Below are 23,297 nucleotides of genomic sequence, written 5' to 3' on the forward strand. Positions count from 1 at the left end.
TCAAACCATGGGCTGTCCGGCTCCCCAGCGGTGCCCAGTGCCACCCTCATGGACCCCAAGCTTCCGGGTCCACCTCACCCACGGACACAGACACACCGGGACCCTGGTCAGTGTTTCTAAAGGACGATCCCTGCCAACAACCTGTGCTCAGGCTCGGAAGCGCTCGAGCCTTTCACGGTTTCTACCACGAATCAGCGCCCTTGCTCCATCTCCAAATCTCTCCCAGAGAGAACAGATAAGAAGGAGACACAGCAAGTCAGCCTCTGCCAAGCCCGTCTGCACCTCTGCGGGGCTGAACGGGGCAGGAGGAAGATACAGGGGAGGGGCGGGTGGTTATTCAGGTAGGACCACGCTCCTGCGGGCAGGCAGGCGGACATGCACGCACATCACTCACACAACTCAGGTACTCACACTGACACACAACTCACTTATACACAATGCACACGGAACACACTCCACAGGCAGACATGCACACAAACACAAATCACACACACAACTCAGGCACGCACACTGACACACAACTCACATACACACAACACACACGCAACACCCCAGGTGCATACACTCCACAGACGGATGTGCACACACACGGCTTGGGCTCTGACACTGACACAAAACTCACATAGACACAACACACACAGAACACCCCAGGTGCATACACTCCACAGGCGGACGTGCACACACCGCACACGTGTCCTGTTTTCTGCTAGAGGACACGCAGGAGCACAGCAGCTGAAAGGATTAAAGGCTCAGCCGCTAAGAAAGGCTGACTTCCCGATAACGCCACCAAGGCTCCGCTGGGGACAGAGAGAAACACAGCAAGGGGACATGGCAGGAGGCCCACGGGAGAGCTGTGAAAAAACAGACTCCAGCCATACTCAGCGAAGAGCGGGCTGGAGAGATCCCTCAGGAAAGGCGAAGATGGGGCGTCCACTGGGTCAGGGCAGCACCCGAGCAGCGCATGCGTCCTGCTCCCGAGTGGAGGTCCCTCTTAACTTCTGGAGCCACTTCTAAGAACATTTCGAAACCTCATTACTTATAAAACACTAGACTACAGATAAAAGTTAAGGTGACAAGGAAGAAGTTTTTGTCTCAGTGCGAATTGCTGTGCTTTCAAGGTCTGGGTACTTTGGCACACTCGGTAGCAAGAGCCACTGAGAGCCGTCAGGGAACTGCCCGCACAAACCCCAGGATGGCTCCAGATCCAAGAGCCGCATCTGGGTAAAACTGGGTCTTTGTTTCAAATGAGATTATCAGACTGCATTTCTGGACATGTGGCCCAATAATCTGCATTTTTAGCACCCTCCCTTGGTGAATGATGCTTAGACAATGAAGCCTTGAGAACCAGCACTGTTCCTGACTAATCCATGCTGCTTTCCAAAGACACCTCCATCCTCCCAAACACAACTGCAGAACAACAGACGTGAAGCGAAACCTCCCCAAATAACTTTCTTTGATTGCACTGAGCTGACCAAGCCCAGTAGCTTTGTGGGGCCCCTGACTTCCCCATCTTGGTGCCCTTAGAGCCTGGCACATAGTAGGCACTCAGTAAGGATGTGTGCATGCTAAGTCACTAAGACCTGTCTGACTCTTTGGGACCCCGTAGACTGTAGTCTGCCAGGCTCCTCTGTCCATGGGGTTTTCCAGGCAAGAATACTAGAGTGTGTTGCCATGCCCTCCTCCAGGGGATCTTTCCAACCTAGGGATCTAGCCTACATCTCTTGTGTCTCCTGCATTGACCACTGGTGCCACCTGGGAAAGAGCCCTGGTGGCTCAGATGGTAGAGTCTGCCTGCAGTGCAGGAGTCCTGGGTTCAACCCTTGGGTCAGGAAGATCCCCTAGAGAAGGAAATGGCAACCCACCCCAGCTACCTGGGAAGCTACTGAGGTACCCAAACTGAGCCCAGGCTCAGCCAATCAGAGGCTCACTTCTGGGCTTGTGCATGAGACACAGGGCGGCAGAGGCAGTTTCTGCTTCAATGATGGCAACGTGTGAGCAGCCACAGTCAGAGCCTCATGGCAGCCACGGACGTACGCCCATCAGGAATCCTGCTGCAAGCCCCGCGTCCACTTCTCTGGGCTCCCAAGCTTGGCTAGCCATCCTTTCGGTCCCATCACTAAGCCACCCAGTATCCAGTCTCTTTTCTGCTATAATTATACAGAATTGCTTTCAGTCATTTGTAACGATGCATCCTGACCTTGAACTAATCTGTGTGAACTCTTGATCCCTACAAACTGACTTCCTTCATACTGTAAATGGTCCCAAGAAAACAATATTTGCTGTTATTTTGTACCTGTCCTTTGATGCACTTTGCTTCACCACACTAGAAACACAGGAATAGTCCAGCATGGAACTCATAAAGTGAAAGTGAAAGTCACTCAGTTGTGTCCCACTCTTTTTGACCCCATGGTCTATGCAGTCTATGGAATTCTCCAGCCCAGAATACTAGAGTGGGTCACCTGTTCCTTCTCCAGGGGATCTTCCAGATCCAGGAATCAATCCGGGGTCTCCTGCACTGCAGGCAGATTCTCTACCAGCTGAGCTATCAGGGAAGCCTGGAACTCATAAGGAAGTTCATTTTTTAAATGGTATAAATTAAGAAAACTAAATTAAAAGGCACTGCAGCAGAGAACAGAGGGCCCTGGCTTTTAAGAGGAGGAAGTCTCTAGTCTCACTGATGACCCGAGTGACAAGCAGTTGTTTACAGTCCCCGAGTGGTTCTGGTTCTCATCGCTGATGTAAAATGGGGTTTTGAATGGCAGGGGGTGGGGGTGCTGGCGATGGCATACAGGTACAGGACCTGGCCGCACACACACCTGGCAGTCAACAGAGGGTCTGGGCTGCCCCTGCCAAGAGCAGCAGCCTCAGCTCCGCCAGAGGAAACTCACAAAAGAGGGAGAAGATCCAAAGTCCTAAGTTCACACACGTTGAATAATAGGAAGTTGCCTACATTCAAGTCTTTCGAAAACGGTCATCCGGCTCAGGCAACCTAGGAACAGCCAGCAGTTTAGTCTCCGGGGGCGGGGCGCGGGGGGGGGGGAGTGTCTCTGTTGGGGTGGGGGAGGGGTGGGGACGTTCCAGGACCCCAATCACACACCTGCTGTAATTAACCAAGCTCAGACGCCAGTCTCCGGAACCTGGGAAAACCTTCTTCCACGCCCTGGGGCAGGAGCGAGTTTCAGCAGCTGCCGCGGGCTACAGGGCACAACCTGTTGCTACTCCGAACTGGCGGCGCCGCTCGCTCCCCCCCTTTCCCGGCCACCCTCCGCCGTCCCGGGGCCCCCTCCTGCCCGCGCGCCCCCGGCGCCAGGAGCCTCTCCAGGCCTGCTGGACAAAGGATGCGCAGCCGGCCCAGCGGGCGCGCGAAACCCGGAGACTCCAGGAATCCTTCGTCACACGGGGGAACCGGGGGGTGCCGAGTAACTTGGCCGCCGCTGGCGCAGGTTGGCGTGGACTGGGGTCGCCGGTGAGAGCCGTACGCCCCGGGCTCCCGCGATCCGATCTGCCGCCGCTCTCGGCGAGAACTTGGAGAAACTGACCTCGGGCCCCCGACTCCCCGGCACCGCGAAGCTCTTCCTCCGTCCACGCTTCCCTTTGTTGTCCTCCCCGGCGCTTTGCGGGCCGGGGTGCGCCCCAAACACCCCGTTCTCCGTCCGGCAATCGCTGAAGGTCCCTGCGAGGAGCGCCCAGAGTGGACCGAGGGATGCTTCAAGCCAGGGGTGACCGCTCGCACGTGGGCACGGCGACAAGGCTGCCCACAGCACCCCCAGAGCCCCCACGTGTGCTAGTCGGTAGCACTCCGTACTCCTTTCAGCAAATCAGAGGAAGGGGACCCCTCTCCCTGTCCAGCCCGGTAAAGTCAGTGCCCCACACCCCTCGTTCCACTAACCTCCCCCTCCCCCGGGGACTCCCCTCACCGACCACCAGTTCCCAAGCCCCAGACCCGCCTCCCTGGTTCGCCCTCCTCTCAGAGAGCGAGCCGGTGGCCTCGGAGTCCCAGTCGCGCTCGAGCCTCCATCTCCGGCTCGCACCCAACAGCTGCCGGCCCCTCTCCGCTGCGTGGAAAGACCCAGCACGCAGCCCGCAAAGTTGGCGCGCGTCTGCGCCCTGCCCCGAACTCCCGCGGGGTCCACCTCGCCCTGTAGCCCCTCGGGTTCCCCTGCCGCTCTCTGGGCTGGCATCACCTGCCGCGGGCCGGGGAGAGAGCCGGGGGTTGGGAAAGGGGTCTCAGACCGTACCCTTCCCCCCAATTTGCCGTCCCCCGGCTTTGTGGGAGGGGGCGCTTAGCCCCCCAGGTCGGGGCAGCAGACACCTTATGGGCTCCGAAGGGTCTACTCACCGCGCGCTGGGTCCAGCTCTCCTTCAGGTCTAGCGGCCGCCGCCGCCGCCGCCGCCCACCCGCCCCCAGCTCTCTCCTCGCCCCCCCTTCGCCCCCACCCGGCTCACCCCGCCCTGGCTCATAAATGATTTATGAGTCGGCTTCGGGGACCACCGGGCTGGCTTCCGGAGAGGCGGCCCCGCAGCCCCGCGCGCCTGCCAGACAGACCCCGGGACAGGGCGGGCCTGGAAGGCGCCGGCCTTGGAGGCGCGCTAGCGACGCCCGGGGCGGGGGCTGCCGCGGGGACCTGTTGCAGACCGCCCCCCGCCCCCGCACCGGCGCTCACGGGCGGGGGCTTGAGGATGCGGCCCCCGGAACGCGCCGCTTCCTGAAACGTACGCAGCCGCGGCGGGAGGGCCGAGCACGCAACCCGGGGCCCCGGTGGGGACCGGCTAAGGGTCCTGCACGCGCGCTCCGGGTTGGACCGGCTGAGCAGCTTTGCCCACGTGCCCCGGGGCACCCCTGGAGACCCAAGTGCTGCCATTTCCCGCGGCGAGAGCCGGGCTCCGGCGCGCACGCCCTCCTCCCAGCACCCACTCCTCCTCGAGGCAGGGTGAGCGTGTTTGAACACCGCTGCACTTCTGAAAACTTCTTATCTCTCTGGTTTCAACTTAGACCTGCCTCAGATGACTCCCTCTGCTGCCTTAGACGCTTTTATTGCCAGATTCTAAGACTTTTTTTTTTTTTTTTTTTTAGTTTACCCAAGTAAAACCAAATTCAAATCCTTTGGTTCCTTAGCGTGTACCAACCGCAATGCTAGTGGCTGGAGCTAGAACACCCACAAAGAGCCACCCTTGCTCCCATATACACACACAGGCAGCCGCTATAAGTCCAAACACACGGAGCTTTCATTTGCTGGGAGTTACCTGCCATCCTCTGGAGAAGGGAATTGGCAATCTACTCCAGTATTCTTGCCTGGAGAATTCCATGGACAGAGAAGCCTGGCGGGCTACAGTGTGAGGTCGCAAAGAGTCGAACACAGCTGAGCGACTAACACACAGACACAGACACACACACACACACACACGCAACACACCCTGCCATCTCCACTGGCTGAGGGGTGCGAAGCTCCCACCAAGAGCAACCACCCCCACCCCCTTCCAGCTGCTCTGACTGTGGGAGGTTCACCTCACTCCTCACTCACTACTTCCTACTCCCTGGTAGGAAAAATAAGACTTATGGAAGAAAAAAAGCACCTTCCGGACGGTGTCAGGCACACAGTAGGTGTTCCATATTTGTGATATGGATGGATTGATGAATGCATGGAAAGATGGACAGACTGACAATTGAATGATGGACAGGAAGGTTGACTTAATAGTTCTTTCACTTACCCCAGAATCTAGCAGAGAACAGGTGCTCAAAAGAGCATTATTTGTTTGACAACTTTAAGTAAAAAAAAAAAAAAAAAAAGCTTCCCTGGTGGCTCATCAGGTAAAGAATCTGCCTGAAATGCAGGAGACCTGGGCTGGATCTCTGGGTTGGGAAGATTCCCATGGAGAAGGGAATTCTGGCCTAGAGAATTTCATGGGCTATGTAGTCCATGGGGTTGCAAAAAGTCAGACAGACTGAGCCACTTTCACTTTTAAACTGATCTTCCAGCTTCCCTGGTGGTTCAGTAGCTAAGACTCCACCCTCCAAATGCAAGGGCCAGGTTCAATCCCTGGTCAGAGGACTACATCCCACAACCCACAACTGAGAGTTCCCAGGCTGCAAATAAGATCGTGCAAAGGTCTTATAGCAAATAAGATCATAGCAAAGGTTAAAGATCCAAGACCCAGGGCACCAAGTAAATAATTTTTTTTGAAAGCAAGAAAATTGAAAGTTTAAACTGAGCTTGACTCTGCATATTTCTAGGATATTTCCTAGCTCAGGAAAATTCTGAAACCTGTACTATAGGCATGGAGAGGTTAGGTGTACCCTGACACATCTAATCAGCTGCTCCAGGTCTCTGCTGGAACACCTCCAGAGACCCCCACACTTCTGCTCAAAGACAGCCCTCTCTGAGTGGGGCCCAGAGATGAGCTCTCCCCTCCCAGGAGCAGCCAGCTCTCCTGCCTCGAATTTGGACCCTGTTCCTTTTTATCCCTGTGACCTTGGCTGCTTCATCTCATTGAGCCTGTTTCCTCGTCTACAAAGTAAAAATAATTATGCCTCAGGAGGCTCTTTTTTACTCCTAATAACAATGATAGTAATAAGTAATGTCTGACCTGCAATGCCATGGACTGTAGTCCATCAGGCTCCTTTGTCCATGAGATTTCCCAGGCAAAAATACTCAAGTGGGTCGCCATTCCCTTCTCCAGGGGTCTTCCCAATGCAGGGATCGAGTCTGAGTCACCCGCATTGCAGGCAGATTCTTTACCACTGAGACACCAGGAAAGTCAATAATGGTAATAGCTAAAACTTAAAAAATGTTTGTTACGAATGAAGCAGTAGGCTGAGAGCTTTACATGCATTATTTCATGTAGTCTTACCAATAACAACAGCAATCTATTATCTCCGTCTTAGAGATAAGCCTAAAAAAGTTTCAGTAATTTGCCCAAGGTCACAGAGCTAGTAAGCGAAGCACTGAATTTGAACCCAGAGTGGCCTCCAGAGCCCATGATTATCCTAAAACACCAAAAACACCCCAAAAGATAACAGGAAACCCTCTGTGCTTGTACTCTCCCAACAGATAGTGGTGGTGGTGTTCAGTTGCTCAGTCATGTCCACCAACTCTTTGTGACCCCATGGACTGCAGCACGCCAGGCTGTCCTTCACCATCTCCCTAAATTTGCTCAAATCCATGGCCATTGAGTCAGTGATGCCATCCAACCATCTCACCCTCTGTCATCCCCTTCTCCTCCTGCCCTCAATCCCTCCCAGCATCAAAGTCTTTTCCAATGAGTCAGCTCTTCACATCAGGTGGCCAAAGTATTGGAGTTCAGCTTCAGCATCAGTCCTTCCAATGAATATTCAGGACTGATCTCCTTTAGGATAGACTGGTTTGATTTCCTTGCAGTCCAAGGGACTCTCAAGAGTCTTCTCCAACACCACAGTTCAAAAGCATCAATTCTTCAGCACTCAGCTTTCTTTATGGTCTAACTCTCATATCCATACATGACCACTGGAAACACCACAGCTGTGACTATATGGACCTTTGTCAGCAAAGTGATATCTCTTCTTTTCAATACACTGTCTAGATTTGTCATAGCTTTTCTTCCAAGGAGCAAGCATCTTTTGATTTCATGGCTCTAGTCACCATTTGCAGTGATTTTGGAGCCCAAGAAAATAAAGTTGGTCACTGTTTCTATTGTTTCCCCATCTGTTTGCCATGAAGTGATGGGGCTGTATGCCACAATCTTTGTTTTTTGAACGTTGAGCTCTAAGCCGGCTTAAATATAGATTAATAATAGATTCTTAAGTAGAATAGATCTATTCTATTAAATAGATTTAGTGTAGATTATTAAAGAAGAGTAAAATACTCTGTTTTCACCTTCATCAAGACAACATGAAACTCTCTTGGCCTGTACTCTCCCAACAGATAGTGTAGTGTGGATTGAAAGGGTCGGCCACTGGTATTCCTGGAGACACTGAATGCTTCAACTGTTTTTATCCATTTCATACCCCTCAACACCTACTCTATCTGGACCATCGCAGGTGTTTAATAAATGAATGAATAAATAGTAAAAATAGAACAATATTAAGATGTGTTCTGAGCAACCTTAGGCAGATAGCAACAGGACCTAATGATTTGTTCTGTTCAATTTGGCTTAGAGTTCTAATCCAAAAGTCTCACTATTCAGCACAACTGAATTTATTTTCTTTTTTTTAATAGAAGTCTAGCTGTATTACAATATTGCATCAGTTACAGGTGTACAGCACAGAGGTTTTTTTTTTTAATTTTCTGCAGATTATATTCTATTATAGGTTGTTACAAGATATTGGATATAATTCCCCGTGCTATGTAGTAAATCCTTGTTGCTTATCTGTTTTATGTATAGTAGTTTGTACCTGTTAATCTCACATTCCCAATATGTCCCTCCTCACCCGGTCCTCTTTGGTAACCATAAGTTTGCTTTCTATGTGAGTCTCTTTCTGTTTTGTATATAGATTCATTTGTATCAATTTTTAGATTCCACATATTAGTGATATCATATAGTATTTGTCTTTCTCTGCCTGACTTATTTCTCTATGTATAATATCTCTGAGTCCATCCATGTTGCTGCAAATGGCAATACTTCATTCTTTTTTATCACTGAATAATATATGGGATTATATATATATATACACACATATGGAAGATATATATATCTGGGAGTTATATATACACACACATATGGGAGACATATATATATATATATAAATATATATATAACGTTTTCTTAAAGCAGTCATCTGTTGACGGGCACTTGGCTTGTTTCCATGTCTTCCATGGGAAATAACTGCTGCTATGAACACTGGGGTGCACCTACCCTTTCAAATGAGCGTTTTCAGGTTTTCCAGATATGTTCTCAGGAGTGGATCATATCTTTACCTTTACCTTTTTAAGGAATCTCCATACTCTTTAGTGGCTTTATATTCCCAGCAACAGTGTAGGAGGGTTCCCTTTTTTCCACACCCTCTCCAACATTTATTATTTGTAGACTTTTTGATGATGGCCACTCTGATGGGTGTGCGGAGAAGGCAGTGGCACCCCACTCCAGTACTCTTGCCAGGCAAATCCCATGGACAGAGGAGCCTGGTGGGCTGCAATCCATGGGGTCGCTGGGAGTCGGACACGACTGAGTGACTTCATTTTCACTTTTCACTTTCATGCATTGGAGAAGGAAATGGCAACCCACTCGTGTTCTTGCCTAGAGAATCCCAGGGACGGGGGAACCTGTTGGGCTGCCGTCTACTGGGTCACACAGAGTCGGGCACGACTGAAGCGACTTAGCAGCAGCAACAGCACTCTGATGGGTGTGAGGTGAATACCTTTGGATTTAGTGCAACTGAATTTCTACATCATCTGTTATAGGCGAGGCCAGAGAGGGTGATGCTGTTCCCATAGACACACTGAGTTATTAGATGCAAAAATTAGGTCTCCCTTTCTGAAATTGCTCCTCACGTTTCCTGCCCAGACAAAATGTAAACGTGAGACAACAGGTCACCCTCGAAAGAGCTAGAAGAATCATTCAGATTCAGTCGTGAATAACTAGTGTGGTCCCTAGTAGGTCATGTAAACCCCTGCACTTCACGTTCCTCATTGGTCGACGGCAGTACTCAATGACCACAGAAGGCCAGAGGCCACCCTCAGACAGTGTGTGCAGACGGGACATTTCCAGTATCACAGACAGGTCTGCAGGACAGTGCTGCCTTAGAGTGAACCATAAAAGGAAAAAGTAAAGCAGGACTGCAATAACGAACTCAGGTTTCAAGAAAAGTTGTCAGGGTTATGTAACATTAGAAATGAAGTGTTGACTGACACATCATTTATTGTCACTACACAACCCCTGGTCATTCAACAATCCTTGATCTTTGGCAAGAGGTTCCTTATGAAGAACTAAATATTCTCCTCTGTGTCTAAGACTAAAACAAAATAGGTTAATGAGTATATTATTCTAATTAACCTGACAATTTCTATGAGTAATTGTGTTCCAAAAAAATTTTGTTTGTATGACTAACAAATATGGCAGCATATGACTCTATAGAAAAATAAATCCGTATCATCTCAACATCTACTGACTTATCTTCTTAAGACTGAAATTTGTGTGAAGACCATCTGGGAGAGAGAGGGACAGACAGAGACAGAAAGAGGAAGAAAGTAATTGTTCTTAATAGAAATTCCACTAGTTTTGAAAGGAATGGGTTCACACAAGGCAGGGTTCTCTTATAAATGTTTTACCTCATGATTTCCTGTTAATCTTGCTTTTTTCCACTTGCCTCTGGGCTTAGATTCCAAAAAAAAATAGTATTGTTGGTGTTTAATAACCAAAAGTTAGAAATACATTCTTGAACTTTGAAAACCTTCAGCTAAGACTTGGAACTCATCCATTAAGCCCACTGCATGCTGGCTCAAAGATGGAGAGGAAAATCTTCAATCCAGTTTGGAGCAAGAGGAGGAAAGAGAGAGAAGGGGCCAGGCCAAAGACAGTGTCTCCGAGCCTGGATTCCAAACACGAAACCTGGGGGGAGCTTGGAAAACTCAGTCGCAATTTAATGGGGCAGGTGTGGAGTAGCTTTATACTTTATGTGCTGACTCTGTCTTTGGTGACTTTGGAATAAATGCCTCATCTCTAGGGCTGGCTTTCCCTCTGACATCATTTTTAACATGTACTAACTCAGATGGGGAGTCATAATTTGCCTTTAGTAACCATGTGAGAAACAGGAGAACAGCAAAAGGTGAGAGAATTATAAAGTGTTAGGATACTCACTCTCATTTTCTTGAGGAAGGCAAGGTTCTTTCCAGCCAAATGCTATTGAGAGGTTGCAGAAGGAAGTAGGCAGGAAAATTCCACAATTTCTGATTCTCTAGTTTTCAGTTTTTATCATAACCCCAAAAAGATCCACCCAGGAACTTTTAATTTATGCAACACAAAACTTATATCCAGGACTTCCCTGCTGGTCCAGAGGTTCAGAATCCACTTGACAATACAGGGAACATGGGTTTGATCCCTGGTCCAGAAAGATCACACATGCTTCAGGGCAACTAAGCCCGTGTGCCACAACTACGGAGTGAGTGAGCTACATCTACTGAAGCCCGCGTGCCCTAGAGCGCGTGCTCTGCACCAGGAGAAGCCACAGCAGTGAGCCGCCTGCACACTGCACGTGGAGAGTGGCCCCCACTCACCACAACTGGAAGACCCTCGCGCATCCACAAAGACACCATAATGCAGCAAAACAGCCACAAACCAGAAAAACAAAAAAGCTTACATCTATGCACACGCTGTTTTGCCCATCTGGGAATAATTACTGTTATTACTTTCCTCTAAAGAATTACTAATTTGCATTGTCTCCATCAGCATCTGAAAGCACTTATTAAGCATCTATTAAGATTGTTCCTTCATATATTCATCCATTCCGTAGTATCTACTCAGCCCCTGACACCTAGCTGGATCCTGCAGAGCCCTCCTAGATAACCAGAGATTTGGCTCAGAGAGTAAAGAATCTGCCTGCAACGTGGAAGTCCTAGGTTCGATCCCTGGGTCAGGAAGGTCTCCCAGAAAAGGAAACGGCAATCCACTCCAGTGTTCTTGCCTGGAGAATTCCGTGGACAGAGGAGCCTAGTGGGCTACAGTCCATGGGGTCACAAAGAGTTGGACACGACTGAGTGACTAACACTTTCACACTTTATGGCTCAGGTAATGTTTCAACAGCAAGGAAGACCTGATGGCTACTTGAAATTATGTGATCAGGACAATCATTTCTGAAAATAGAAGGTTCCTCCCAGCTCAGCACACAGCCCCTTCTTCTTTTCTCTATTCAAACTCTGAGCAAAACCTGGGGAATTGGGAGGTAGGTCTTTGGGGTGTGAGTCCACCTTCTCCCCAGGACTTCAGGCTTCCTCAGCAAATCTGTCTTTCCTTTCACCCAACATTCGTCGCTCAGTGTTGTATTCTTCTTTCCTAAGAGATTCTTTTCTTAAAATTTTATTTATGTGTTTATTTTTCTTTGTTGGCTCTGCTGGGTCTTTGTTGCTGCAAGGGCTTTGCTGTAGTTTCAGAGAACAGGGGCTACTCTCTAGTTGCGGTGTGCACGCTTCTCACTGCCGCAGATTCTTTGTACAGCACAGGCTCCAGGGCATATGAGCTTCAGCAGTTGCAGCACGCGGGCTCAGGGGCTGCGGAACACAGGCTTAGTTGCATGTGGAATCCCCCCAGACCAGGGATTGAACCCATGTCACCTATATTGGTAAGCAGATTCTCATCCACTCTACTGCTGGGAAAACCCTAGATTCTTGAGCAAAAAGCAGCTGAATCTGAGTTCAGTAACACAGTTCCTCATTAGCAGCTGGATATTCTAGTTACTCTGACCCAAACTATACTTACAAAAAGTCAGTCTCCCTGTGTCAGGGACAGTTGTGGGGAAGTTTTATATTTTACACACTGAATCACACATAATCATTTCAAAACTTATGAAGAAAGTCGTTTATCAAAACTTGTCTTTTCCTCTTATTTCCTAGCATACTTCCCTCATTGTGAGACTTTCTAAAAAAGCATTCTCTTCAAAATTCTATTCTGCTTCACACTTGGCTACCTAAGCTATCATCAGATATTTACTTTAAACCCACTACACTTTTTTGCTACTTGAAACCCTATTTATTTTTGCCTGAGCAATTAAAGTGTTAAATTATAGTCCCAACCAGCTACTCATGCCAGAGTGAAAAACTGAGGTGTGTTTTGCAGGGAAAGCTTGGGAGGTGGAGGCTGAACAGCCCTGGGAATGTGGCCCAGCTCTGCTGCTCTATCCACTCACTCACTCACTCATTCATTCTCTTGCTCGTAACCAACGTTGACTCAGCCCCTGCTGTGGACAAGACTCAGCAAAGACACAGAGCAGAGAGTGAGACAAAGGACACCCCTGGCCCCCCAGAGCCAAACCTCTCACAAAGGAGAACATGACACATACAAGCCAATAGAGCAACAAGCGTGTTCATGTATTCTCTTGGGTAAGTACTTGACCTCTCTGAATTTCAGCCTCCTCACCTACGAAATAAAGGTTTTACAAAGATTAAATGAGATGATGTGTGCAACATACCTGGCACACAGTAGGCAACGAATGGAGGCAATTATTCTGCTCCTGTTCGCTCTCTGTCAACCTTTCTTTCACCCCTACCCCTCAATGTTATTTTCAATTTCTAGTGGGGTAGGGCTCTTGGAACCACAAGCTAAATATTTATCCCACAAATATAACATAATATTTATCCCACAACTATTAACATCCTAAGGATTTGTAAGGCTAAAAGCCAAGGAGGCTGAAGGAGCTGGATACAGTCTCATCTCTGCTATGCAAAAGAAATTGTCCAAGACTCAGAAATGGGTCATGGAGATGAGTGGGCATCTTTTCAGTGGAGTGACGTATGTAATCTAAAGGACCTTCTGGGAATTACTGGATATTACTGCAGCCATGAAATTAAAAGATGCTTACTCCTTGGAAGAAAAGTTATGACCAACCTAGATAGCATATTGAAAAGCAGAGACCTTACTTTGCCAACAAAGGTCTGTCTAGTCAAGGCTATGGTTTTTCCTGTGGTCATGTATGGATGTGAGAGTTGGGCTGTGAAGAAAGCTGAGTGCCAAAGAATTGATGCTTTTGAACTGTGGTGTTGGAGAAGACTCTTGAGAGTCCCTTGGACTGCAAGGAGATCCAACCAATCCATTCTGAAGGGGATCAGCCCTGGGATTTCTTTAGAAGGAATGATGCTAAAGCTGAAACTCCAGTACTTTGGCCACCTCATGCGAAGAGTTGACTCATTGGAAAAGACTCTGATGCTGGGAGGGATTGAGGGCAGGAGGAGAAGGGGAGGACAGAGGATGAGATGGCTGGATGGCATCACTGACTCGATAGACGTGAGTCTGAGTGAACCCCAGAAATTGGTGATGGACAATTTGTAAGGCGTGCTGCGATTCATGGGGTTGCAGAGAGTCGGACACGACTGAGCGACTGAACTGAACTGACTGACAGAGGTGTGTATTTCATTGTAGTTCTATTGACTAGGTTATATCACAACTCTGTAAGGGTTCTGTTCTGTCTGTTGAATCAGTCAGTCATGTCTGACTCTTTGCATCCCCATGGACTGCAGCAAGCTAGGCTTCCTTGTCCTTGACCATTTCCTGGAGTTTGCTCAAACTCATGTCTGTTGAGTTGGTGATGCCATCAAAGGTCAATATAGTCAAAGTTATGGTTTTTCTAGTGTTCATGTATAGATGTGAGATTCGGACCATAAAGAAGGCTGTGTGCCGACTGATGCTTTCAAATGGTGCTGGAGAAGACTCTTGAGAGTCCCTTGGACTGCAAGCAGATCAAACCAGTCAGTTCTAAAGGAGATCAACCCTGAATGTTCATTAGAAGAACTGATACTGAAGCTGAAGTTCCAGCACTTCAGCCACCTGATGTAAAGAGCTGATTCCTTGGAAGAACCTGATGCTGGGAAAGGTTGACGGCAAGAGAAGTGGCCAAGCAGAGGATGAGACAGACAGCATCCTGAGTAAACTCTGGGAGACAGTGAAGGACATGTGGGAGCCTGGCTTGCTGCAGTCTGTTGGGTTAAAAGAGTCAGACATGACTTGGTGACTGAACAACAACATAAGTTCATCAAGAAGACAAAGGGAGTGAAGAGACAGAAATTCACATTTTAAGGCAAGGCAAGAAAAATTTAAAGCTTTTTTTCCTGCCATCTGGGCTTCTCCCTCCCCTCTGGTGTGCATCAGAACCTGCATTATGTTTTAACCAGATCTGCTCAACCATGAAGATCTATTTTTCTCCTACTGGCTCCAGCCAAGTAATTCCTTAGAAGATAACAATCCTGCCTCAACCCTATAAGGGGTCAGGAAGACCCACTCTCACCTTGTACATGCAGAGATCATCAGTGAGCTTTATTCACAAGGCCAACATATTTCCCGTTGAGATAGTGACTGCTGCCAACAGACTGGCCAGATGACCTGGGGAGATACTGTGCTACACCAGATGGGAGTTTACACTTAAATATTTACTTATGCCCTAAAAGTGGGCTTCACAGATGGCTCAGTAGTAAAGAATATCCAATGCAGGAGAAATAAGACAATGGGGTTTGGTCCCATTACCCAGTCCAAGCTCATTCTGCTCATCACACAACAGGCCAATAAATCTGAGACAAGGTGTTGAGAAAAGAAAGGGGCTTTATTTGGGAGCCAGCTGACCAAGAAGATGGCAAGCTAGCACCTCAAAATAACCATCCTGTGGGGCCTGGATGCCAGGTTTTGTTTTTTTTTTAAGGGACTAGATTTAGTGGGAGGTGAGGCAACAAGATAAAAAGACTATACAGTCCTTACAAATGTCCCCTACAATGGCAAGTCTCAGGCAGGGGGAGGTGCTAGTTTCACTTCCTTAAAGTCCTTCACAGGTAGGCCATTATATACACAGTTATCTCCCTGAGGCAGGCCATTACATACACGGACAATAACAAAAGTAGCAAGATGAGGGTTAAAGTCACAGAAGCAGATCCAGTATAAATTCAAAAATAACCTTTCCTGATTACAATCTCTGGGTCAGGAAGATCCCCTGGAGGAGGGCATGGCAACCCACTCCAGTATTATTGCCTGGGAAATCCCATGGACAGAAGAGCCTGGTTGGCTACAGTCCCTGGAGTTGCAAAGAGTCAGACACAACTGAGTTCTCATGCAACACACTGTTATTTTTTTTCTATTTATTTATTTATTTTTGGAGGCTAATTACTTTACAATATTGTATTGGTTTTGCCATACATTGACATGATTCCACCACAGGGGTACATGTGTTCCCCATCTTGAACCCCCTTCCCACCTCCCTCTCCATCCCATCCCTCTGGGTCATCCCAGTGCACTAGCCCCGAGCACCCTGTATATCATGCATCGAACCTGGACTTGCAATCTGTTTCACATATGATAATATACACGTTTTAATCCATTCTCCCAAACCATCCCACCCTCGCCCTCTCCCACAGAGTCCAAAAGACTGTTCTATACATCTGTGTCTCTTTTGCTGTCTCACATACAAGGTTATCATTACCATCTTTCTAAATTCTATATATATGCATTAGTATACTGTATTGGTGTTTTTCTTTCTGACTTACTTCACTCTGTATAATAGGCTCCAGTTTCATCTACCTCATTAGAACTGATTCAAATGTATTATTTTTAATGGCTGAGTAATACTCCATTGTGTATAGGTACCACAGCTTTCTTATCCATTCATCTTCTGGTGGACATCTAGGTTGCTTCCATGTCCTGGCTATTATAAACAGTGCTGCGATGAACACTGGGGTACACGTGTCTCTTTCAGTTCTGGTTTCCTCAGTGTGTATTCCCAGCAGTGGGACTGCTGGGTCATAAGGCAGTTCTATTTCCAGTTTTTTAAGGAATCTCCACACTGTTCTCCATAGTGGCTGTACTAGTTTGCATTCCCACCAACAGTGTAAGAGGGTTCCCTTTTCTCCACACCCTCTCCAGCGTTTATTGCTTGTAGACTTTTGAATAGCAGCCATTCTGACTGGTGGCAACACGCCGTTAATGTCACCAGCTATATTCCTTGTCTTCTGCCCATTTTACGAGACTATTGCTTCTTGCGTTATACGTGACTGAGCCTCAGATTAAATTAATGATGATTAGGTGACTTGAAACGACTGACCAAATGTAGAGTTCTATAAGATGAGTGACTGTAATGCTGTCTGTCTAGGTATGGGAAGAAGCAGCAAGAGGGAACCATCTCCTGGACCCTAACAGAGCAGTGAGGCAGGCTGTCCAGAGGCTTTTGCTTATTGTTCTAGCTTGAGTCTGGCACCTTAGACCACTCGGCCGTCCTGAGGGCCCTTGCTTATTGTTAACAGGATTCAGTCCAGTGATAGCACACTGAGTGGCCTGTCAACAAAAGCCTTGCCTGACCTGGGTATGAGGATTCCCAGCACCGTGGGACAAACTGGTCACAAACTGCCTCCCAAACCTTGGTTGAAATTAGGACCAAAAGGGAAGTGATTATAAAATAAAGAAAGCTGCCTGTCACCCTGTCCATAACAGTTGAGCCATTAGCTGCTGCAGCGGCTGACCTGACCTGCAGTGCACCCGCTAGGCATCCAGGACAACGATCAGAATGAGATGCTGTGTGTTCTGGGAAAACTGGGCCTTCCTGCACTCAGATACTCTCAAGAGGAGTGTTTCATGAGCCTGGATTCTTGCATCTCTCCATTCGTAGAGAAGCCCTCACACCATCCATTAAGACGATTATCCCTCGGGGCCAGCAGCAACCTTCTATGAGGTGGGTGATTCACTGCACAAACTCCTTTCACCAAAGTCACGTATACAGTGGGTGGCCACCCCCTTCATCTCTTTGGAGTAGTTCTCAGAGCTCTCTGAGAGACTGACTTCCCCTGGGTTATGATCCTCAGTTCGCTATGAGTAAAATTTTCCATTTCTTTCTTAGATTGACTACTGGTTAATTTTTCCCTTGACATCAAGTAACAGTGAGCATGCAGGGAGACAGGTGATTACATCCATGGGACAGTTTGCTAGCTGCTGCCATTTGATGGCCATCTACTGTCTGTCTGTTCAAGAATCGAGCAAAGTGCTTTCCATACATTCCTTTATTTAATTAAACCCTCCAGCGAGGGCAACGTTATCCCCATTTTCCAGAGAAGGAAATTGAGGCTCCAACCTCAGGCTGTACTATCTTTTCCAACAGTAAGAACAGCATGCGTGCTAAGTTGCTTCAGTCGTGTCTGACTCTTTGTGACCCTGTGGACTGTAGCCCGCCAGACTCCTCTGTCCATGGGGTTTCCCAGGCAAGAATACTGGAATGGGGAGCCATGCCCTCCTCCAGGGGATCTTCCCAACCCAGGGATTGAACCCGTGTCTATTATGTCTCCCGCATTGGCAGGCGGTTCTTTACCACAAGCACCACCTCGGCAGCCCAACCGTTTATTAAGGTAATCATGACTCTCAATATTTCATTTCCTGTTTAAGATGATCATAGGAAGCAGGTGTTATACAAGCAAATTAAACAAAAAATTTTGGGGCAGCCTCTATGTGCCAGGAGGTGCTGGGTGGCAGGAACACAGCAGGTGACAGTCCTTGCCTTTCTAGAGGGTTCCGTCCAGGAGGGAAAGTGGACCTGAACAGATATGTACGTAGGATGATTTGTTTCAATACCCCACCTTCTGCCTCCCAGCTGAAAGTGCTTACCAGGGGAACACTCAAAAACCTTCAGACTGGAAGCAAAGACCCAAAACTTTTCTGTTTCTTATTTGCAGCAAAAAGGCTCCAGCCTCCTATAGCTTCCCTGAGTTCCAAAGGGCAAATCCAAACAGTTTCTAATCAGGGGAGTGAGGGAATGCAGACACAGAGGAAAGGCGGTCAAGAAACAATGGCACAGCAGCAGAACAGGGACCTGGCTCTTCCTGAAGGGGTGTGCAGAACAATCTGACATGTATCTCTGAGTTCTTCGGCAGGAGCCCAGGTGGGGAATGGTAACTTCAGGCTGAGCACAAGCACGTGGACCCTTCTGACTGGAATCAGGAAGCTGATGACTGAGATTCCTGGAACACCACCCTGCAGCCTCAGCACCAACCAATCAGAGGAAGGTCACACACCCTGCAGCCCTCCCTGCAAATTCTGCTTATAAAAACTCTTCCCCCAAAACCATCAGGGAGTTCGGGCTACTCGAGCATGAGCCGCACACTCTCCTTGCTTGGCCCTTGCAATAAACCTTTTTCTGCTCCAAACTCTGATGTTTCAGTATGTCTGGCTTCACCGTGCTTCAGGGACTGAACTTGGGTTTGATAACACTCAGATTCAGTCAGTGATATTGTAGGGCTCAACTGCAAAGTGTCTAGAACATACAATTTGGAGAAAATGAGGAGTGAGGGATGAGACTAGAGCAGGGGACTGGGAGGGCCAGGCTATGAAGGGGCTCACACGCCAACCATGCTAAGGCATTTGGACCACTCTGCAGGCAACGGAGGAGTCGTCAGTGTTATAAAGTAGAGGAGTGACAGGATGACACTAGTTTTCGGTGCCTCGCTCCAGAAGGAGAGCTGGGGACCAGGAGGGTGTGTAGAGTGGGAGAGAGGAGCCCGACCAGAGGCCGCCCAGGGTGGGTGCTGAGAAGCTGGCTCATGAGGGCCTTGGTGTCCTAATCAGGATTCTGGCTCTTTCCTCTCTGTTGAAGGGGTCTGGCCTTTGGAACATCCATGAGATTTAATCTCTCCTTGTGTTGTTTCCTTCCAATTGCTGGCAAGAAGGGCAATTATTATATGTAGCTAACATCTGTTGGCCTCAGCATCCTAGGTCTACAAAGTAGAGTCTCATTTACACTTATGTCCCAGTGAGGAGTCTCCGAGCCCTGCCCCCTCTACCTACGTAGGCAGAAAATCAGATGCCTTTTAGAGTACCAGTGAGGTATTTTGGGGAGTCCTCAAAGGCGTCTGGCTTCTCAGGTGGTGCAGTGGTAAAGAACCTGCCTGCCAATGCAAGAGGCTCAAGAGATGCGGGTTCCATCCCCACGCTGGGAAGATCCCCTGAAGGCAACCCACTCCAGTATTCTGGCCTAGAGAATTCCGTGGACAGAGAAGCCTGGCGGGATCTTTGGTCCATGAAGTCACAAAGAGTCAGACATGGCTGAGCACACACATGCACAAACCAAACGTGTCTGTCCCCTGCTGCCCCCCACCACTCAGAACCTGACATGTCCTCAGCTGCTGCTGTAACACCCATGACCACAAAACCACCTGGGGAGGCCCCTCTCCTGCCTCTGCGGACAGAGCTTATCACAGGACACCAACACCCTTGCACCATCACCTCCAAATTGCTACAAGGTCTGCAAAACGTGGAGCTCCAGGGGTACCACTCTGATCAGGGGGGTGTGGCCTCATCCCCAAATCTGGGCCATAATGTGGAAGGCTAAAAGACTCCCCAGAGAGCGTCCAGGGAAATGATTCTCAACACTAGCTCAGGGGTCCCCAACCCCTGGGATCCGATGCCTGACGATCTGAGGCGGAGCTGATGTAATAATAATAAAGTGCACAATAAATGCAATGCACTTGAATTATCCCCAAACCACCCCCCCTCCCCTCCCGCGCCAGCCGCTCAGTCCATGGGAAAAAACTGTCTCCCATGAAGCGGCTCCCTGGTGCCACAAAGGTTGGGGACCATGGTCCTAGCTCCCCATCACTGAGGGTCGGCCCAAAGGGTTCCCCCACTAAGCTCCAAGGAGACCCAAATAAACCTGGATCTTTTTGCCCCTTCAGGACCCTCTTCACAAGGTTTGGCTTCTCAGGCACCCTGCCCCCCACTATGAAGTGTTAGTCGCTCAGTCGTGTCCGACTCTTTGCAACCCCATGGACTGGGGCTTGCAAGGCTCTTCTGTCCATGGGATTCTCCAGGTAAGAATACTGGAGCAGGTTGCCATTCCCCTGCCCCTCACTTTACCCACCTCCCAAATGCCCCAGTGGTGCCTACAGCCAGTGTTCCCAGGGCCAGCAAAGCACCCCCCGTACCACCCTCTTTCACACACCAAGGCTCAGATCTCCCCCTCTCCCTTCTTTGCAGAAACTCACGTGGTCCTTGATATGGGCACCGGGAGCCACACGGAATTCAGGAGACTGTAGCTAGGGAGTCACTGGAAGACGGGACAGAGGGTTCCAGATCCTGAGCTCAGGGATCTTTGCTTCCAGCCCCTGGTGGGAGAAGAGAGAACACTGGAGAAGCCCAGACCAGAAGCTTATGATTAGGAACAGTTGTAGTAAGATTAGCCCTGCTTCCGGAAGGAGTGTTGAGGCTGGAGAGGTGTGGGCATCAAGCTTTGCAAAACAAAGGGCACCACCAGGATGTGTATCTGAAACAGCTGCTACCTGATAAAAGCCCATTTACTCCTCCATCACCAGAAGCCTTTTCTCAAAGGACTTCTGCTCTGAGTGTGGTTCTCTAACTCTGGGGCAGGGAGCCCTAGAACAGGACAGGGTCCAGGTCCTACCCCTATTTCAAGGGGAGCACATGCCCAGGTGTCAGGTACATATGTCGGGTTACTAAATAAGAGCTTCATTTAAGAAAAAAAGCATCTATCCCACCCCACCTCAACATTTAGAATCGGCCTAGGGAAAGCCCTGAAGCGGGCATTCCCCGGAGGTCCAGTGGTGAGGATTCTGGACTTCTACTACAGGGAGCATCAGTTCGACACCTGGCTGGGGAACTAATCCTACAAGCTACACGGCGAGGCCAAAAAATAAATTTCAAAAAGAAAGAGCAGTCCAGAACTAGACAAGCAGTCAAGCAGCACACAAATAAGAATGTGACTGGCAGTAACTGCCACTTGTCCACCAGTGTCCATCTCCCCATCTTGTTTCACTCACAGCGACCTCAGAAAAGCAGTGACCCACGCCTCCTCCAGGGAAGAGCACATTTCCCAGCCTTTCTCAGAGCTAGGTGTGCCCCGCTTCACTAAGTTATGGTCAAGCCGAATGAAGCTAGAGTGGAGTAGGCAGTTCTCGGAAATGTCCTTAGAAGGCGTATTAGGAGGGTTCTCCAGAGAAACAGAACTGAACAGGAGATCTATACGGAGATTTATTACTACAGATTGGCTCACGTGACTTTGGAGGCTGAGGAGTTCCTCGATCTCCCCACAGCAAGCTGGAGCCCCAGGGAAGTCGGTGGTATAATCCAGTCTGAGTCTGAATGCCTGAGAACCGGGGAAGCTGATAAAGTAAATCCCAGAGGAGATGAAATGAAGCATCGCAGCTCAAGCAGGAAGAAAGAAGAGGGGGAAATCTCTTCTTACTCAACCTTTTGTTCCATTCAAACCCTCAGTAGGTTGGACAACGCCCTACCTCTTTGGGAAGGGTGATCTAATTCACTAAAGCCACTCATTCAAATGCTAATCCTATCAGGAAACACTCTCACAAAGACACCCAGAAACAGTGTTTAAACTGGGCACCTGTGGCCAGTCAGGTGACACACTGAATGAACCGTCACAAAAGGAGACCGTAGTTCTTCACCACTTCCTCCTACCTGCTGGCCAGAATTTGATTGATGGCTGGAGCTCCAACAGCCATGTTGGGCCATGAGTTCACCTTGAGACTGGAAGCCACATACAGCAGGCATGAAAGGAGCAGTGGAGAATTACTCCAGCCCACACTGCCTTCCTTCCACCAGTGACTATGAGCAGCAAACATCTCTATAAGATTTATGCTACTTATTTTCATTTTTTTCTATTACTTGTAACCAAACATCTTCATAGCGAAATGCCAATATATCACATTTGATGAAAAGTGGTGGGCTCTGTGGGGGCTTTTTTTATTTGTCGTTTAGGCTGCCTTTATTAGTAGAGTGTATTTGGACGGACATTCTCATTCCAACCACTGACTTTTCACTCAGGAAACGTCTGACTATAGCTGCTGCACACTTAATAGAGCAAGAGGTTGGGAGGAGGGAGGATAAATTCCAGATCTGAGGCAGAACAAACCACTTCCTCCATCACTCATTTGTTCATTTTCATCAACCAAACTGCCGACTGCCTCTTTTCCAGGGGTTGTGCAGTATCTCACTGAATTGTCACCAACAACACCATGAGGGATGATGCCTCATCCCCTCGTTCCAGATGAGGAAACCGAGGTTCTGAGAAGAAAGGAGATGGCAGAGTGATGACCAGTCTGCCTCCCTTGATTCCACAGTAATTGTTTTTCAAAATCATCAGCCATGTTTTCATTTGACTAGTGGGAACTTGATTTGCACAGACTTAATCCAACAAGGCAGAGAATGAAACAGTACAGAGAGATCAATTTCCAGGTGATGAGAGGCTGGGGTCAGGCAATCAGCTAACCACTATCCACTGATTGCCTAGTGTGCGCCATGCACTATTTTTAGAGTGGGTTGTCACTGATGTGGTGTTTACAGGGCACCTTCCCTCTGAAGTGTGAGCATCTCTGTTTCTGTGCAGAACCCACACTGCCCTGGCACACTCTCATCATTCAGATGGAAAAATACCAGCCAGGGGTACTGGGAGCTGGGTCTGGTTCCCCTTGTACCACCTGCCAGCTGTGTGCCTTCAGAGAGCTTGGTTAACCTCTCTGGTCTTCTATCTCTTCTTTCAGGGCCTTCAGGGATTTTCCCGCAGCCCCTTTGATGATGTTCTTTTCAAGTGTCCCTTAATTCAAACTTGGTCAAAGCTCATTGGGCAGTGCCATTTAGAGTTTTCCAGGAAATTACACTCTTAGTGGAAACTCAGGAACCTTCCGTTAGGC

At 48.7% G+C, this 23,297-nt stretch overlaps 1 protein-coding gene across 15 annotated transcripts in view; it reads right to left on the bottom strand.

Annotated features, from left to right (window-relative positions):
* Positions 1–23,297, bottom strand: part of PROM1 (prominin 1) — a 144,680-nt gene that overhangs the window by 119,358 nt on the left and 2,025 nt on the right. For 6 of the 15 annotated variants that reach the window (XM_070292455.1, XM_069594760.1, XM_069594756.1 and 3 more), the window contains exon 1: positions 4,340–4,650. The gene's annotated coding sequence lies outside the window, so the exon portion shown is untranslated. Of the gene's footprint in view, positions 1–2,459; positions 2,990–3,097; positions 3,674–4,339; positions 4,880–20,618; positions 20,739–21,643; positions 21,875–23,297 lie in introns of those variants that run through there. The other 9 variants (XM_069594749.1, XM_069594757.1, XM_069594750.1 and 6 more) reach the window with 8 other exon arrangements.

The sequence above is a fragment of the Ovis canadensis genome, chromosome 6 (assembly GCF_042477335.2).
Source record: "Ovis canadensis isolate MfBH-ARS-UI-01 breed Bighorn chromosome 6, ARS-UI_OviCan_v2, whole genome shotgun sequence".
NCBI lineage: Eukaryota > Metazoa > Chordata > Mammalia > Artiodactyla > Bovidae > Ovis > Ovis canadensis.